Here is a 19,629-nt window from a genome sequence, read left to right as displayed (position 1 = left end):
TTATCAGCGTTTGCCTTATCTGCGTTTGGCTTATCAGGACGTGCCCGTATGTCATAGCCTTCTTCCTCAGCGTTTTGCCATAGCAAAATGTGTGTGTGTCCGTAGCTGTGCGTGTGTCCATAGCCTTTTTCCTCAGCGTTTTGCCATAGTAAAATGTGTGTGCGTAGCATCATGTTTGTCTAGTGATGTCATATGTCGTATGTCTGTAGCCTTTTTACTCAGCGTTTTGCCATAGCAAAATGTGTGTTTGTAGCATAGCCTGTACATTCTCCTAGACTTAAATCCTATTCTGAAGATGTTATGCAAGCACGACCACCGCTCACTTCACATTGGGTGTGATTTTTTGTTTCTGACTGTCGCATTCCTAAGCCAATCATTTGATGACCAGCAGTAAGTAGTTCCCTATGGAGACATTAAGAGCCTCCTTTGTTCCCATGGAGCCAGAAATTATTGGCTTAGGAATGCGACAAAAACTAAAAATATCCATGACTTAAAGTCTGCATGGGGTGAGTAAACGCTAGGGGAGAAAAACCACACCCAGTGTGAAGTGAGCGGAGTCAATTTCATTAAGCGTCCCGCGAAGCTTGTCACCACGACTCCAAATGCAGCAATGTCCAAATATGGAGTGTGCACTTTATGTATCACATGGCATCAGGCGAGAACAAATCACTCAGGTCCATATATGGGCACAAAATTGATTGAAATTAATTCAATTCATTGATTAAAACGGGAGCGTTCCTAGCGTTGACGTTGACGCGACGCTCGGCGCGCTTGGTGGAGCCGGGGGGTCAGCAAGGACTCGAGGGAGTGTTGTGCCCGCCGTCGAGTTAATTGTTCGGATATGCGGTTGTCCAGAATCGCCGATCCAACCGATATGTCCATATACAGTATGGGCATATATAGCCTACTGTATGTGGATATCCAGTTGTCCAGAACCGCCAATCCAACCAATAGGCCCATATATGGACATGCCAAAATAGGTGCATATAGGCTACTAATGACATCAGGGTTCTCCATAAATGGGCATAAAGGGTAGGCTACATACTGTAGGTACACAGACAGATACGAAGATCTCCATATATGGGCACAAAAGGTACACAGACAGATGGGTACAATAGGTAGCCGGTACAATAGGTAGCCTATGACAAAGTCCGCTAGTATACTACAAATCCTTAAAATCTCTTTCACACTCTTTGCGCAGCTAATTTCAGCACACTAAGGTGCGTGCATTTACGTGTGTGTGCGCACAAGTAGTGACTGATTATTGATAGAGAAATGCAATTAAAATCCTGCTGTTGATTTTTCCTTTCTGGCAAGGAAGTGAATCAATTAAAGTTAGTTGACCTTGCCTCTGTCGGTGCCCATGGCAGGGAGGGATGGAGGATGGTGTGTGTGTGTGTGTGTGTGGGGGGAGGGTAGTATAGCAATCAAGCCAGGTCAAGCTTCCTCACACACATCATGGTGATTGCATAATGAACAGAGAAGTAAATGCCTGCAGGGCTGAGGAGAGGACAGTTGTCTCTTCCTAGCTACACATGGCTTACTACAGAATCTGCAATGCCGCTGGAGGAAACCTGAGCCCAATATGAGCAACGTTTACAAACTAGGTGCAATTCTGTGAAACTGCAAGTGTGGTTGCACTGACACGAGTTGTGAGAAATCCACTGGGGGAAAAAATTTGAAAAAAAAATGATGAATTCCGTGTTACCATTGATATTACATATTGTGATGTCACGTCGTGAAGCTTGACCAATACTGTCTGATTGGACATTATATTGTCCAATCAGAGGGACAGAAAAATCCACTGGACTGAATGGACTTTTGGGGTTACAGAAAAGGTTACAGAAAAAAGGGTTACTCTAGTCTAGATTAAATAAAATTGGACAAGAAAAATAGTCTAACTACAACATATTTCTATTTGCAAGTTCTGTTTTGATTGTTCTGTTAATTTTTGCATTCATTCGAAACTATTCATCATGTCACGGTCCATATAGCGACAGAGTTGATGCACTCCGTTATCCTCATTCTGTCTATAGCGGAGATGTGTGGCCCTCTAAAGACTCAACAATGTCAAGGTCAATCCAGATGTACCTGTCACTCATTTTATTTAGTATTGGAGACTGTACATCCTCATACGTTTTATGCATATTTTATATATTTTTGTTATTGCGACCGTCAGCAGTTTAGTTGCGACCGTCAGGGAGCAGCTTACTATGAAAACCTCCACCGGCCGTCCGTCCGTCGGTCGGTCACACGTCACACGTCACACCTTTGCCCTGCTCATATCTCCGCATCAGTATATAGGGCTTGTTTGTTTATTGTATGACATCACGCCACATCATCAGCTGTGGACTCTGTGATGTCATCGTATCGCATCAGTATATAGGGCTTGTTTGTTTATTGTATGACATCACGCCACATCATCAGCTGTGGACTCTGTGATGTCATCGTATCTCCATATATGGCCATCTCCGTATATGGAGATATAAGTCGTCCATGCCCAAGTATGGGCTGGTGAGGTCAGACTTTGTGTGATGCGTAGGTTATCTCCATATATGGAGATTCAACATTCCAGGCAATGCTCTCTTCCCTGGTGAGAATTGCCCCTTTATATAGGGCTTGTTTGTGTATTGTATGACATCACGCCACATCATCAGCTGTGGACTCTGTGATGTCATCGTATCTCCATATATGGCCATCTCCGTATATGGAGATATAAGTCGTCCATGCCCAAGTATGGGCTGGTGAGGTCAGACTTTGTGTGATGCGTAGGTTATCTCCATATATGGAGATTCAACATTCCAGGTGTAACTATGGCTACCCGTATGACGTGAGAGGTGGAGGTTGTGATATTTGTGGAGATAAGCGACCAACGGTCGCTTATCTCCCGATTAGGGAGTCTTACTGGTATCAAAACCTCCACCGGCCGTCCGTCCGTCGGTCGGTCACACGTCACACGTCACACCTTTGCCCTGCTCATATCTCCGCATCAGTATGACATCACACTGCTGACATCAGTATGACATCACACCGTACACAAATGACCCTTATATAAGACCGGCATTATCTACCGACAGATTAGTAACAAGATGTCAAAATCGTCTAGGAAGGATGGTGTGAGTCATGCTGGCACCCTTCGCGGCAGGAGGAAGCTGGTGCAATCGACCCCTTGGCTTGTCGGGACCCCTGCCTACTAACGGGGTGGCAGGCTATCACCTCAGACTAGAACCCGTACGGGGTGGCCGACACCAGCCCATTGACAAGAGAGAGGCCTTGATGTCCCTTTACTCTTTGATGGGGTGGCCAGTTGACTAAGAGTTTCCGTTCGGGCCTTCTCGATATTGTACAGATTTCCACGGGAAATCTGGGGGTGGCTGTTACAAAGACCCTCACTCACCTTCACGTCATGTGGCTAGTCGTTAGGTAGCCATAGTTACACGTTGAAGGTTGAATCTCCAGATATGGAGATAACCAACACATCCCTCCATATATGGAGATAACCGACGAATCTCACAAGCCCCATATTTGGACACGAACAACATATAACTCCATATATAGAGACATAGCTGCTGACATCAGTATGACATCACACTGCTGACATCAGTATGACATCACACCGTACACAAATGACCCTTATATAAGACCGGCATTATCTACCGACAGATTGTGGAGATCCCGATTAGGGAGTCTTACTGGTGATATATGTTGCACAAGAGACTGCAGAATACTGGCACACTTTATATTTGACCTTTGTTTCTGATATTTAATATATGGGAAAATATATGCAGAACATTGAATATGTGAGCACATTAATACCATTCCTGGAACCGAGTAGCCTTTAGAACCAACAGTTCCCGAGCACACACAGGTTAGGAGCCTATATCCTGTTTCCTTAGCGTGAGGCGGCTTGATGTACTAGTACACCCCCTAGACATGACGCTATGTCGCAGGGACTTCCTCCAAATTCCAATCCAATTGATGCTGAGTGCCAAACAACAAGTAGGTCGGGAGTGGCTTATTGTCGGTATCAGCCGGTAACACGCAGGAGTCTGTCCCCGTAACAATGCGCTAGACCCCTGGGAGATGGACTGCTGAGGTGCAGCGCCACACCTACCATCAGCTCCCAGTACTTGCCGCACAGCTTTCCAAGTCGTGCTACTCATACGCTGAGTTGGCGGTGCCTGGAATCTAACCCATGACCTTGTGGTCCAAAGGCGAGAGCTCTACCGACTGAGCTACCCGGGCACAAGCAGGGACTGGTATGTCAGGGCCAGGGATTGAACCCTGACCCTGGCCCAAAAGCTTTCTTGTGGTGTTTATCCTTTTAGTTGACCTTGTACCAATGAACTGTACTGTCATGTACCTTTTCCTATGCAAACTTCTAATTAAATCTTCAATCCAACTCCAATCAATAAACCTCCCTGTCATTCTGCAAGCAGCACCATGCTCTGCCTCTCTGTCTGTCTTTAAAAGGCTTTGTCCCACAACCCCTCCACCCCGTTATCTTATACCATATATCATCTGTCACTGAATCATGTTTACAGTACTGTACCTCATCTCATCCCCTCCCAGTTCCCACCATGATCACAGCACAGACAGGGATGCACGCACGCACGCACACACCCGTGCGACATGTGCTCAATTGGGTGAGTAGACTATTATTCAGAATATTCACACACATGAACACTGCTGCAGATGGGTGGGTGACTGACTGAGTCAAGGCAATTGAATGAGTGAGTGGACGAATGTGTGTGGCAGATACTGAAGGCTTGTGTGTGTGTGTGTGTGTGTGTGTGTGTGTGTGTGTGTGTGTGTGTGTGTGTGCGTGCGTGCGTGCGTGCGTGCGTGCGTGCGCTAGAGAATGCACACACATGCTAGAAATATACCGAATACCAAATCAAATCAGTTTCTGTTTTCAAACTGGATGTTCTAAAATCACTTTTTTTCTATCGATTACTACTGACCCCATGGAGTCTTGAGTTCAATAATATCTTTTTTGTTTGTGTCGCATTCCTAAGCCAATCATTTGATAATAATACATTTACACCCATTGATTCCGGATGGAGCCGTCTCCATCCGGAATCAATGGGCCTACAAAGTGTCTCCTCAAATTATTGGCTTAGGAATGCGACAAAAACAAAAAAGTATTATTGAACTTACAGTAAGTCTCCATGGGGTGAGTAATCGATAGAAGAAAAGTCATTTTGGGGGTGAACTACTCCTTTAGACTCAGGCATGCATACATATACATTTACTGTAGACATACAAACGTGCTCACACAGAAAGGTGTGCACATTCATGAACTGCATTCTATGCTTCCACTGTATACTGTAGTGAGTAGTAGGCATAGCAGTTATCAATACCTTGAATGACTGGTGAGTTCACTCACTCATACAGAAGACACAACATGGGGGACATCAACCCCTTTGTTATCATCCCAGTGGAATCGTCTGGCTCAGCATTTTGAATCCCCTGGTTTCTCCTCTGACGACAACACATCAGATTATAGAAAAGCGGAAACCATGCAGGGAGGGACTGGGAGGGACAGATAGTAAAGCTGACACACAAAACCACAATGTCCTGAGGTAATCGCCCTGATCTTACTCCAAAACGCATGTGTAGGCCTACATAGAAGAGCGAAAGACGAAAGACTCAAGAGCGAAAGAGCATGTATGCAGAGGCTTGCAGAAGTTGAATAGCATACAGGGCGCAGTATGCATATTAATTAATATAATTACCAGGGTAATAATCAGAACTTGCATGTGACGATACAACAAGATACATACACGGTGCTACAGTGATATGCCTAGATTGCCGACACAATCATATGTATTGCAGTGTAGAAAGCCTGGTGATGCGAGGTTAGTGCTATAATATGATATAATTGCCTATATTCATGCAGTCATCAAAATTGAACTTGGTGCAGCCTCGCACGTGACGTTAGTTCAAGTTTCAATGATTATTTATTTATTTAGGGCTTTTTTGGGCCTTTATTGATAGTTCACAGTGTATAGCGATAGCGGCAGGAAACAGGAAGAAAGAGTTGTAGTGATGCAGCAAAGGTTCCCAGGAAAAGCAGGAACCCAACCTGGAACTGGCTGTCAGGCATGTCAGAGATGTACAGTAGGCCTATTACTGGTGACAGACAGCTACAATAGCCTACTCATCATTGTGTCCTGCATGAGAAAGTGGGGTGGTCTTCTCTGACTAAGAGACGCGATACTCATTGGTATCTGTTCATTTACAAAGCCCTGGTCAGAAAATTACCATTATATACGTTACATCCATGCACTGGAACTCGCTCTAATGAATGTCTAGTTCTTTGGGTGAATTTACTCAATAACCTCTCATAACCTGTATGCAAATGTTTTAAACTGAATGTTGTTAACACATTATCTTTTTGTTGTTGTTGTTGTTGTTCTTTGGTTGATTGTTAACTTATGTGTAGTCTAATCTTGGCATCATTGTAAATGATCTAAAATTATCTCTCAGAGAACTTTAAATGAAGAATAATAAATAAATGAATGAATGACTGAAGTGGTACGTGCCTTAACCACTTGGCTACGGATGCCCCAAAGTTCCAAGAGTTCAAGAGCAGAAAAGAAGAAAGAAATCAATGTCTATCTATGGAGTTCGATGCTTCCAACCATTTCCAACATCTATCTCGGCGAACGTGGGTTTTCCACAATGATGGCAACAAAAAATAAAGTTACAGAAGTCTCTGTCTATGCTTCTCGAAGGGACTGTCTTGTTGCTGGGAAACTAGCTCAGGGCTCCCACTGCATCAGAGACAAGTTTTTATTATATGGCAATTCGAGAAAAATATGCACTTCATGTTTTTTTATAATGTAATAATCACATTAGACCTACTTAAACTAAAATGTCATGGAAAAAGTTGCTACTGTATACCAAACTTCTCATTTGATATTCCAGTCATGTCGCTGTGTTTGACGTTTCAAGGTCACTCAAGTTCAAAGGTCATCCTATAGGCGTCCTAGACTCTTCACCCTCCCTGCCCCCAAATTGTGGAATAAACTCCCATGTTGCACTTAGAACGGCAGACTCACTCCCTAGCTTCCGCCATGGTCTGAAGACTCACCTCTTTAGAGTCCACACTACCTTAGCCCATAGCACTTGCTTACCCTCAATGACCATACACTTAATTTAGATAGCATTTTAATTTTATTGTTTTGGTTTGTTTTTTACTGAATAGGTGCTTGGTCTACCTACATTTTTCTTAGATTACTATTTCTATGCATTTGATGTATTGATTTATTACCTTGCTATTGTAAATCGCTCTGGATTAAGAAAGAGTGTCTGCTAAATTGTAAATTGTAAAGGTCAAGTTACCAAAATGACAGACCATGTGTGACTTCTTATTTGTTGATACCGTATTAGTAAGCATGTCTTTCTAATCTTTAACTATTTGAGTTATGTATAATATGTAAAACAAAATGTAATTTTGCTGATTTCATCCACTGTCTTAATTGTTATCCTTTACTGCCATAATGATCCTTATCCATCTCAGGCACTAATACTGGAGAGTATTTCAGCTATCTATCTTTCTGGTCATTGTGATCGTTCATGTTTCACAGCTATAAAGCAGGACCATTTGGGTACGTATTTTTAGTTCTCCTTCCTATCCCTCTGTCCACACATTCCGTAGACTTTGGAATTCATTTATTGCCTTCTGACGTCTGTTCTTGCTGTCTTTATTACCTCTACCCTCCGATGATGGCCTCAGGGCGACATGCGACACGCCAATTCTTGGCCATCTGGCCAGTGATGTAAATCGGACCAGTTATGGAGATGATAACTCCATGATGATGGTCAACAATATTATGTCAAAACATGCCCATTCCCAGATTTGTCCTTAATAGTGATGATATTGGGACAGGGATCTCCATAAATTGGCATAAAACGTATTATTAAAGCCAAGCAGGGCCTTGGCGACTATGGCGAGTTAGGGCCTGGGTTTGATGCCTGGGGATCCCCATATATGAGCATAAGGGGGTACCCTAACAGGGCATCATGGACTTAATATTAATGTTTTCGGGGAAGGTAGGGTGTAAATCAGAGTAATGCAGGCTATTGGGCCAGTTAGGGCCTGGGATTGATGACAGAAATCTCCATATATGGGCATAAAATGGATTTTGTTTCTTGGAATAATGTATATGTGGGGTGCTACATTTGGAATAAAACACTTACATCACACATCTGGATATCCATACAGCCCATCTAGTTTGCCTGTGTACATTTATGCCCATATATCTGATGACATTGGGACTGGGATCTATATATGGGCACAAAGCGTATGTTAATTAGTAAAGCCAAGCAGGGCCTTGGCAAGTTAGGCCTGGGTTTGATGCATGGGGATCTCCATATATGGGCATAAGGGGGTACCCTAACAGGGCATCATCTGGGAATGCCCATACTGTATATGGACATTGTATTTATTTTATCCTTTATTAATATATATCCATATACTGTACTATATGAACTTAAAGCTATACTGTGTAAGATGCCCAACTAGTGGTCATTAGCCCTATAGCAAACCGCGGTCGCGTCCGCGTCTTTCGGCCGTTTTTCGTACCTTCAGACCCCCGCGTCTGCCTCCACCTCGCTGAGATCTATCTTTTGAGGGGTCCCTTGTTGCTTGTTCCTGTGCGTTCAGTAATTCCAGAGATACGGACTCCTTCACCCTGCCTGGTAGGCGAAATTACCTAGAGAAGGGATGGTACAAACGGGCGACAACAAATATGGCTGCCATAGCGACCCCACTTCAAGATGCGCTGTGATTGGCCGGCAGTTGTATAACCCTCGCTGTGATTGGCCGGTAGTGTGATGACGCAATTTTGGCGCGAGATCCGGTCCCCGGCAAGGATCGCAGTTTACATATATAGAGAAGGCTTTACAGGCTGAAATTCACGGAGTGGGTGTTCTAAAACTTTAGCGATTTAACAGTTAGGACAATTTTAAGATTTGTTTTATAAAAAAAGTTACATGGTACAACTTTAATATTAACGTTTTCGGGGAAGGTAGGGTGTAAATCAGAGTAAAGCAGGCTCTTGGGCCAGTTAGGGTCTGGGATTGATGACATCAGAAATCTCCATATATGTGCATAAAAGGAATTTTGTCTCTGGGAATGACCATATATGGACTTTTTTATTTTATCCTTTATTAATAATAATATGTATCCATATACATACAATAGATTGTATGCCCATATGGAGATCCCTATCTGAACCAGCCACACAGATATGGGCCATGCCTTTGCCATCTGGCCAGTGATATATATTAATGACATCAGGGATCTTCATATATGGGCATAAAAGAGATACCCATATATGGACTTTTACATAGGTGATGTCATAGTATGGATATCCACGGTTTGATCTTTGATGAGGTGATGTCACGTGACATCCCTTCCTGTACTTACATAGGTGATCTGCTTCATAGTATGGATATCCAGGGTTTGATCTTTGATGAGGTGATGTCACGTGACATCACTTCCTGTACTGACTGAAGGAAGGACAAGCTGCGACATTTCTCATGGTATACTGCGACCTTCGGTCGCAAATGCCTTCGCATCCTCTCCTCTTTATACTTCATTTTTCATAACGTCAGCACCAAAGTGATACATCCAACCATGACAAATAAGAAAAACATTAAAACAGAAAAGAAAAACACTAATAGAAACAATAGCACCAATAATACAGCAATAATAATTACACAGATTCATAAACATAGTATAACAAAAAAGAAGAAATAGATAGATAATAATAGTATGCAGAATCACAAATGTCTACACCTAAACCATGTTCAATTGTTTTTACATTTTTTTTCAGAAATCATTTTCACAATTGCTGACGTCCCTTATCTGTCCCATCACCAAAAACAAGCCACCCATTTACAAAATTACATAAGGGAGTTATATAATACTAAAGGAGAATTAAAGTGAAATAATCCAAATTAATTACTACAACAACAAGAGATTCAAATCATTAGATGAATCAAGGAATGAACAAATACATGTTTACATGATTTTTGTGTTATATTGAAGAAATTACATTACATGTGCTGAGCAAACTACTTAATTTTATTTCTGCTTTATTTCAATAGGACAATGAACAGAGAGAAAGGAAAGGCAGGAGAGGGAAGGGGGATTACATGCAGTAAAGAGCTGGATATGAACCGTAGTCAGCTGCAGGAAGTACTGTATAGCTTTATTAAGCGTTTTTATACCTATTTCAGAGTCAGACCAAAGATTTGTGATGAGACAAAACTGTTTTAAGCCCATACTTCATCCTATGGTTGCTTGCCGGAAAAGCGGGCAACAAGCAAATAGATCTGCTACCTTTGGCAAAGAAAGAATGCTGAGGATAAGAATCGCAGGGATCTGAATTGCCGCTTACTCTGTTGAGTCACAGGGCACCCCAGGGTGTTTCAATTATAACTGTGCTTTTATGATCCTTTTGCTGACTGCACCTTTCACACTGTATCAGTTATGTTTGCTCTTGAGCTTATCATTATGGCTATGTAGGACCTACTCCTCCATGTTATCATGTCATCCCCACCACCGTGTCACCACCACTTTGTACTGTTAATGATCCCATCCTCTTTCATCTGCAGTACAGGGGGGTTGTCTTCTCCTCTGAGTACTGTCCAGCATGGTAGGACAGGTTGGGACCATTAAACCCCCTCCTTCCTATCATTTATCCTTGTATTCTTTGTAAGTTTCGTTCATCCCATACAGACATTTTACTGTGAAGTTGCTAATGGACTGAATTTGCTGTAATCATAATCAAATTTTGCCCTCGACCTAACCTCAATTCTATACGTTTAAACACCACATACTACAATAGTGGAAAGGGGAAATGGTAATACCAAGAGAAGGCATTAAGTGCAAATGATAAGGAATAATTGTGCAAATTAGTTTCTTATCGCTCAACTGTTTTAAGCTGAGTTCAGCATTTACATTGAGTGTGGTAGGAAAAGGATCAGTCGGCCACAGTCTTTGGAGAAACCCCAACAATCCTTTCAAGCAGCTTTCCTGTTTGCTCAGCTCTTATTAGCTATTTCGATGGCCTCTCAGTTGTGACCTGATTTAAATCAACACCTCTCAAGTGAGCAGAAAGGATCAAATGCAATCTAACCCATTTCTGGGTTAATCACTCACTCAATAGCCAAGTCTTAACCTCTTATACCTTATACAGTAGACTTTGTTGTACAACAAATAGGAACAAAACTGATTAAAAGTCCCCTATGCATCACATTGTGAGCTTGTACGTCTGCTATTTCCCAAAAATGTTCCTATTATGACATGCTAGGGTTCACGTGGAAAGGTTCACAATCTCCACAGTTCACATACACATGTATCCTTACCTCATATTCCTAATATGCTCAAAGAGAGCATGGGCATGTTGAATCAGTGTTGATGAGCTAAAAGGATACAGCCTGTGTTTTTTTTCACATTTGATTTCCTACTTTAACGGCTATAATATAAAATATGAAACTAAATATATAGCGGCTCATGCTCTTGCAAGAGATTTTTTTAATCTGTTTCGGAATCAAGTAATATTTACTGTATTTTCTGGTGGGGAAACTAAACGTCTGAGGATTTTATGAAGGACTGGATATTATTAAGCAAGTTGCTTGAATATAATCTTTAAAAATCACATTTTTATTTCAAGCCATGTGACAATCCAAATGAGAGGAAAGAAGGCACAATTTCCATTTCTGCTGTGTACTAATGAGCAGGTCCTCTGCACTACTGGGAGAGAGAGAGAAGGGGAGCAACCATCATCAAAGCGCTGTATAGCTTGTCTCCTACGGCCTGAGGGAGAGAATGGAGATTCCTCCAGGAAAATGAAATGCAGACAGGATGATACAGTTAAAGTAGCCATTTGCTAGAGTCTTTTTTTCGAGTGGTGCTTCTGGAACAGAAGCTATAGCTCCAACATCTGGCTTTGTCCGGTCAAAAACTGAGGGGAAAAATGTGTTCAAAAATGTCTGGGGCTTGTCTGGGGCTTAAAGGGGAAGACCACCCATTTTCAATATTGAACTATGTCATTAATATAACTTAGAGGAGTTGTGTGGAAATAGAAAAGAAGTTCCCCCCCTTCTGTGTTGCCTAGAACTGAAATATTGATTTTGGGGTTTGTATTGTAAAGTACAATGGTGTGATGTCATCAAGTTGTATTTTACAATACAAACCCCAAAATCAATCTTCCAGTTCTAGGCAACACAGAAGTGGGGGAACTTTTTTTCTATTTCCACACAACTCCTCTAAGGTATATTAATGACATAGTTCAATATTGAAAATGGGTGGTCTTCCCCTTTAAGTAAACTGAAGGCGTGATTCCTGGATGAACCAGGGTTCAGTTAGGTTCTTGTAAAGGAGCGCTTGTTTTCGGTGGAGATGACGGAGGCGCACCGTCTCAGGCGACCTTGATCCATGAGAGACACGAGTCGCTGTGTCGCGCGTTGCGAAGGTCGAATGAGCCGACTCAGTGGTCACAATATGAACAGAATAGTAAATCTTCATCCCCCCCGACATTCGGTACCTCCGCGCGGTCCAAGTGGATACAACGGAGCGCTCCCTACCTCCGGTTCAGCCAATCAGATGCTTCCGCGGGACGGGTCTTATCTGAACCCTGGTAAAGTGAAGATACACGCAAACTGAAGCATGGCCTACATCTGGCCTAGATATGGCCTACAACTTGGCACAAACGGCTCAAAGTTTGTAAGCCCAGGGTCCCATTGCCAAGCTTCGCAGGACAAGCTGTGATTGGCTAGCGGAACCCTTGATGAAATTAACTCCGCACCGCTCACTTCACACTAGATGTGATTTTTTGTATGACCTCAACAGAAAATAGCATTTCCCATCACGATCAATTGACGGACGAGCATGGACATTGTAGCCAAGTCGCAGTGTCAATACTCGGAAAACGAGTGAGGGAGCATTGTTCCTGTATGTTCCACTACATCCCTGCAGTTAGGGCAGTGGTTCTCAAATGTTTTCAAGTTAAGGACCCCCAAATGTATACTGTATGCAATTGGCCTCAGACCACCATCTGAAAATGTTTTGTGACAGGGACCCTCCAGAAGAGAAGATTTATGTTAACTTATTCAACAGATGTACAAGTGACACGCTGTGAGCTTGTATATCTGCTATTTTTTAAATAGACAAAGTTTAAAATATGGACAAAGTGGTTAAAATAAATCCATCCTAGTGCTGCCATGCAGTCGTTATCACATTCTCTTGTGAGTACGAGGTCGAGGCCCAAACAGTTCCTCCAAGAACACACCACACATTATCTCAAATCCTATTTTGTTGATTTCAACCACTCTCTTGTTATCCATTTCTGCCATCTGATCCACAGTATCCGCCTCAGGCACTGGTATTGGGTTACTCAAGCTGTATTGATACACCCACCCAACAGGAATCTACTGTTAAATAGACAAAGTTTAAAATATGGACAAAGTGGTTAAAATAATTGTGATGCTACATTAACTCATTTTGCTGGGGACCCCCTGGAACCTCCCCAAGGACCCTTGGGGGTCCCTGGACCCCACTTTGAGAACCAATGAACTAGGATCCTAGAAATGCAGTCTCCTCTACTGGAACACAGTGTTGGCAACAGCGGGGCCTGCCCATTAGACCTGAATGTCGCTGAATCACAGGGGACTTATCTGAAAGACACACACGCTCGCTCGCACGCACACATTCACACAGCCACAGTAGATTCGCTGTAATTCACCACTCAGATGGATTTCATGTTTCTATGGAAAAGAATGTCTATTTTTAGAGTTCTAAAAATAGGCCTTGGCTCGAACATTTGCATTCATGTTCTGAATGTAGCCTGCAGTCTTGTATTATTTTCTTATTTGATTCTATGGATGTTATTGTCAGGGGTATTTTGTCAGGACACATGCAGGACCAATTCAAGATATAATCCAAATGTATTGCTCCAGTCACCCAGAAATACAGGAACATGCACAGATATACAGTAGGTAGGCAGTATACACAGAATAATCAGGTATAACAGCAATTCTTCTACTCACAGAAATAATCATCATTGGCTACAATGAATGGTCCCTTTGTGCCCTCTTTTCTGAATAAGAGCATATACTGTATGTAGAGGACTTTTTCTCTACACACTCATTGTGGACAATTTGTGTGGGATCATTACGGCCAGCAGTCCAGAGTGGGGGGACTTTTAGGGGGCTTGGAATAAACAACATATTAGCAAATGACGGACCATGGGTTGCTTCCTATTGTGGTGTATGTGCTTAAAGAATTACCCTAGGCATATTTGATTTGGTCTGGTCCCGCTCGGTTGTGATTGGATTTCCATGCCCAGTTGTGGGGCACCAATCAGGGTACAGTATGCAATATGGAGTGGGATTAATATCTACACAGTGATATTAGTCTGGCCATATAGTATGTGCGTGGATGGGGTTTATGCATGTTTGCTATTAGGTGAAGCTGCCAGTGTGTTCCCAGACTTCCCACCGACGTGTTAGTGATCTCGACATTGATCCACTTTCAAAACTGGTGACGCTCAAGGTCAAAGGTCATGTGGACAAATAACCAACCATTTGTGACTTCCTGTTTGTTGATAATAGTAAGCTTGTATACTAGCTCAGAAACAAAACCTTTTGTTCTGTAGTCATCCTCTAAATGCCAGTAGGTGCTTAAAGCCGCCACGCTGACTGATTCTGTCCTATATACGTTACCGATGTGGCTCCTCTCCAGCTCTACCATCCAGCCATGTCCAGCTCACTTGTACACAGTTTTCTTTCACATTGGCCCTTGCACTTCAACCCTCAAGAGACCACCCTAGTGCAGTCGTTATCACACTACTCTCTTGTGAGTACGAGGTCGAGGCCCAAACAGTTCCTCCAAGAACACACCACACATTATCTCAAATCCTATTTTGTTGATTTCAACCACTCTCTTGTTATCCATTTCTGCCATCTGATCCACAGTATCCGCCTCAGGCACTGGTATTGGGTTACTCAAGCTGTATTGATACACCCACCCAACAGGCATCTACTGTATCTAACAGAGTAGCTGTCTTTAAGGTCAAAGAAGCAAATGCTGGTGTGACAGAGGAAGACATGGGACGACTGCTTCCGGAGGTGGACACAAGAGAACAGGGGGACATCAGCGACTTGCTGTAGGGGTGGGGGCGAGGACAGGGAGCAACTTTGTAGCCGTGGAAACAGTTGCTAAGTAGCGGACCAGTATAGGGATCAGGGGGCCAGTTCTCCAGATTTAACATGAAGCAAACACAGAACTAAGTGTTCCTACGATTGGCCGCTCGTTGCGCTGTTCTGGTACCAAAAGAAACATGTTCTCCATAGGACTCCATTTATTTTCTTCACATTACTTCACATTAGATTTTCTTGCCTTAATTGTCATAAATACTGTATGGTTCCTGTCGCTAGTTTAAAGTCTTGTTTCAATCACCATGATATGCGTTTTGTGAAAATATGTTCCCACATTAATTTTTTAATTGATGTTAAAGCAGGGTGTGGTTTAGGAGGGGCATGGCTATCTTGTGATGATTCTGATCCAACGCTTCTTCGTGTGCTTTATTTTCGGCAAGCTCAAGACATTCTCCCAAGTATCCCTGTGGTTGCATGTGACCGTTGGCAGCCAATAGCATTCCCTGGGTTCCATTAATACAATGATGGCAACAAAAAAAGTGTCAATTTCATGTGACATTTCCCACCGTCCATATTTTTTACTGTCTATGATAGGGATACCTGTACAGTGAGGCTCAAATTGTGATGGAGAGCAAAGTGGAGGAAGACAAGACATAGGCATGACAGAAAATAACTGCATAACTAAGCTTATTGTTTTGTGTACAACATGAGCCAAATATTGTGTGTGACACACACACACACACACACACACACACACACACACACACACACACACACACACACACACACACACACACACACACACACACACACACACACACACAATCTCTACATTGTCCCCATTGCCAAAGGCATGAGCCCAGATGGCTAGAGCACTTTAAAGGCTCACATTTGTTTATATGACTGCCAGGCCAGCCCCTGTTCTTCACATGTGGCTCTATTTTTCATCTTCTCTCCCTCACCATTATTCCCCATCCACATCGTTATTTCCCAGTTTGCTGTGAAATGTGAGTGGCAGTGTACGGGACAAAGAGGACATCACATTAATATGCTAATCCATGCGGGAATGACTTCAGCACGCATGCCATAAGGCATAAGCTGAACATATATGTGGTAATAGTCTGAGTCGCGCTCCATAAAAATCACAAGCAAGGGAGGTGATATGAAGAATGCTCTTATCCGCCAATCACAAACTATAGTAAGCTACGGCGAACATGCCGAGGGAGAGGGACATTAATTGGACACTTTGTTATTTTACTCAGTGGTACAGTGGTATGTCCTTGCCATGTGCGGCCGGCCTCGCTTCCTCGGGACGGGCATCAATAATCTATGGATTTTGCACTTGTGGAGGAGGGAGACAACCAAGGGCTTATTATGTAAGAGGTCAGACTGGTGGAATCCCACTGGGCCCAGAAAGGATGGCAAACAGAAAGAAAGACACACACACGCACACACACACGCACGCACGCACGCACGCACGCACGCACGCACGCACGCACGCACGCACGCACGCACGCACACACGCACACACACACACACACACACACACACACACACACACACACAGTGGTGGCTTGGCCTACTCCATCCTTGTCTTCATTTATTCCACCATTGTTTCTCCTCAACTTCACTGACCCAGGAGGAAAGCTTGGAGAGCCACTGCCCTCCTCGTTCTCTGTAAAGGCACACAGTGCTTACAAGACTCCCTCTGGCTCGTGGAGAACCTCAGAGATAGAGACAGTAAGAGAATGTCTCATCCCATTCCGCTTATCTCCCTGGCCGAAATCCCCCGCCTCGAGAAAGTAATTTAAGGGCTAGACACAGAGAAAGCAAAAGGAGAAATTGGAGGATGCGTGACTACAGTATCGGGGTTTCAAGCTGCTGTGGTACAGAAGGCTACACACTATAAAACACATTACAACGCTGAGATAATTAAAATTAAGCCTTCTAATGTTTAAATATTGTTTTCCCCCCCAAAAAACTCTAATTAAAAAGAGCCAATAACTAGCCTGTCTCTTTAGTAGTGTGGAAGATAAGTTAATGGTTTGGCCAATACTAATCTGCAGGTGAAATGTTAAATTAAAATGCACAAGATAAGTAGATATCGCCACCCATCCAATCATCAAAACCTGCATTGACCATATTCACATGGAGTTTGTTAGCCCCAGAGTATAACGTACAGTAGAGGGGCGCTCTGTTAGGCAAATACAGTCATATATCAGAGGCGTCACAAGGGGGGGGGGGGGGGGGGGGGGAGTGGGACTGAGTTACTAGGGCCCAAGGTGGGGGGGCCTTTATCAGTTTATACTTTAGCTATTGAAAAATAGCAGATTTACAAGCTGCGAGATCTGTAGATCTGCTATTTTTGAAAAAGTCGTGAAAATGTGTGCAAACTGCAAATCTTTGAATATATGTATTTTTTAGCGAACATTTACTCAAATTTTGCTTCTTGGGGGTCCCTGGAACTATTTTGAGATGGGGGTCTGTGGCCAAATACATATAATTTTGGGGTCCTTCACATGAAAAGGTTTAAGCACCACTGACATAGAAACATACGTTTTTCAAAAAACCATAGAAGGATTTGAAATATTCAAAGACTGTGAGCGCTGTGAGCTTGTATATCTGCTATTTTTCAATAGTTAAAGTACCCAGGGCCCAGAATTTGGTGGGACACCCCTGAATACAGTAACCTGGTCAGTGGAATTGCGTTGCTAGGGGAACAGTTAATGGACCCACGTTTATTTCCTGTCAGCTGCTGACATTCATAAACACTGTTGTAGGCTATACTGTAGGAAAACTTGGACCCTAAAATGTTTGTTGTCAACTGTGAAAAGGTCTATAGTAACTTTCAATGTTGAGATAGTATAGATAATCGTACAGTATTCATATTCTTACAGTCTATGAACTATATATATATATATATATATATATATATATATATATATATATATATATATATATATATATATATATTCTTCATAATTTAAAGTTTAATGTAACATTTGAAGCATCATGCTTTTGGTAAATAAAATGAAGCGCTTTTCAATATGCATGCATATTACATTGACCCATTCTCTCTCTCTCTCTCACACACACACACACACACACACACACACACACACACACACACACACACACACACACACACACACACACACACACACACACACAAACACAGCAGAGGAAACCATGCAAGGCACCAACCTGCTCAGTTAGGGGAGCTTAAGGACACTTTAACAGTAACCCAGGGGGAGCCCGGGGATCAAACCGGGAACCTTCTGTCTGTTAATTCAAATGTACTACTAAACTCTTACAATAATGTCAACACATTATCCATACAACTTGCAACTATGTTTCGGAACATATTGTTTATACTGTGTGGAGCAAATCCAGTGAAAATTCATTAACACATACAGTAGCAATCATAAAAATATCCTGGATACCATCCTGTTCTGTCACTGTGACAAATCTGTTCCTATGAGGAAAATGTGGTTGATTTTTTCAAGTATTTAATCCTCCTAACCTGGATGACAGTAGTTAATTAAATACCGAGGCAGCTTTAAGAGCATAAACACAATGACCTTCTTTTTTCTTTATCGGCCCATGCACAGATGACAGCTCTCTCTCCTCCTACTTACTTTGAATGTGAAGTCTGTCTCAACTCTCTGATTTTAGGCATATTTCATTATTGGTAGTAGTAGCCTGCCAAGATTGAACCTAGGTAATAGAACAGTGGTTCTCAAAGTGTGGTCCGGGGACCCCAGGGGTCTAAAAAGTTGGAATATTTTAACATAAATACATCATAATTTTGGCATCCTTGATATGAAAACCTTTGAGAACCACTGCAATATAACAACAGTAGGCTATTGAGTCATTAAATATATATTCTTCAACTATATTTAAAACGATTAAAAGAAAACACTTTTAGTAGGCATACTACAGTATATGGGAGAAACTAGCTCAGCAATTACAGGAGTTTGGAGATGCTAAGTGAAGCTGGGATTACACTGGTCTGATTGGAGGTCATCTGTTCTGCCAATGCAACCCACTTTCAAAATGTATTAAACTTTCATTTTAGCCTGCAGATGAATTCATAAATGCTATATTTATTTCTTAAGAGTAGGTGCTTCTTTGTGGGATTATATGGGCCAGAGAATACATCGGTGGACAGGCATAGAAGACGACAACAAATCAAGGAGTGAATTATACAGAAGGCAAATGGCAGAAATTGTAGGGAACTCGATGCAATACCTAACAAAAGCATTTCCTTTAAGTGAAACATTAGAGGTAGTAGGTAAGGTACACATATTCAACCTCTGCACTGTGCTTGGCTGCATGTCCCATTTACAGCAGGGAGTCATTACCACAGCCATATATGCCTGCCAAACGAATCGGATTATAGTTTTGCAAATCCCTAACTGTTGCTATAGCCCAAGCAGAAGATATCAACAA

This window comes from Nannobrachium achirus (assembly GCF_963921795.1).
Source record: "Nannobrachium achirus genome assembly, chromosome: 12".
Classification (NCBI taxonomy): domain Eukaryota; kingdom Metazoa; phylum Chordata; class Actinopteri; order Myctophiformes; family Myctophidae; genus Nannobrachium; species Nannobrachium achirus.
This window is presented reverse-complemented; position numbering follows the sequence as displayed.